Raw genomic sequence first — 1,448 nt, forward strand, 5'->3', positions numbered from 1 at the left:
AGTCTATTGCAGATTTATAGGTATTGCAGACTTGTATGTCTGTTTTGCTCCTGATTTGTAACTCTTGTTGATCCTTTTATTGTTCCAGTGTAATGGATTTTATATTCACAAGAAATACTGAAAATAATATTCTGTTCTCCAATGTTAAGTTTATTTGCTGTTCATGAACTATGCTGTGATCGTATTGTGTTGTGGCTTCTGAAGATTGTTCTGACTATTTTTGTATATCCATTGAATGTTTTCACAAAAATCTTCATGTTTATTATAAGTTTTTATTTTTATTTTATTTCTTATGAGTTGATCAGGCATTCAGTTTTGAGGAGATAATTGTGATGTGTTTTTCTCCTAATTCTTCTTAGCACCTGTATTACAAATATTGTTCATTTTGGAATTTAGACAGTGTATTATGCATGTCTTCTTTGCACTGGTTCGATGGTTTGATATATAGTTAAGATATTCACTAGAATTTGTGGGTTTTCTGTAAATTGTTCTATACAAGTATGTGTTATGTATCTTGGTGACCATCACTAGTGGTGGTATCTTATTATTTTTTTATATTTCAGTTGTGAAATGTATTGATGTATGTTGTGTGTTCAAGTTGCTCACAACTTCTGAAATGTTTTCTGCAGTGCATTTCCATATTCCAATATGGTACATTACCTCTTCTCATATAAATAACCATTCTCATTCAGTGCTGCCCTCTATTTACATTTTTTTTTTATGCATAACACAACCTTTTATCTCCCCTCCATTAGAATTGACTGATACAAATGCATCTCTCATGCAAATCATTATGCACCAACTCTCCACCAATAAGAGTGCAACATTCTCTCATGACGCATGACTCTCTCTTTTCAATTCTACCAAACTATCTCTTCTCATTTGGCAGTACTCATGTTCAGACATTTTTTTTCTTTTGGTGCTCTTCGTGTGAATCATGATTTTAATAGTTTAATTTTGGAAGTGTGATTTCTTCATTATTATTTTTTCTTTACACTGAATAAATCTTTTAATTTAATTTCCCTGTCTTTATTTTTTTTTCTCACACTTGTATATTTTACGTCAAACACTTTTGTTTGATTTATGTATTTCTACCATGAATTCTGATGTTCATGTTCCCATTTTGGGTGTTATACTTTTAGCACTATTTTCACAAGCTGCAGGTGGGGAAGACCTGTCATTGGATTTCTCTGCTATTATCCATCATGAGATTGATCGTTATGTGGGTAAACCTTCTTCTTCTGAACTTGCCCCACTGAACAAGTTGATGATTCCTTATTACCTCCAGGTTGGCTTGTTTGTCATCTTCAGCTCTCGCTTTACAGATGTGGTTTCATTGTAGTTGGATTTTCTGGGTTGCGATGTGACCTTGTCCCTGGTATGTTTGACACCTCTTTCTTTTTGGGATTTCTGTCTTTTTTTCTTTGGTTATATGTTTTCAATTATGT

Source organism: Limulus polyphemus, unplaced genomic scaffold, assembly GCF_000517525.1.
Source record: "Limulus polyphemus unplaced genomic scaffold, Limulus_polyphemus-2.1.2 Scaffold4848, whole genome shotgun sequence".
In the NCBI taxonomy this organism is placed as follows: Eukaryota; Metazoa; Arthropoda; class Merostomata; order Xiphosura; family Limulidae; genus Limulus; species Limulus polyphemus.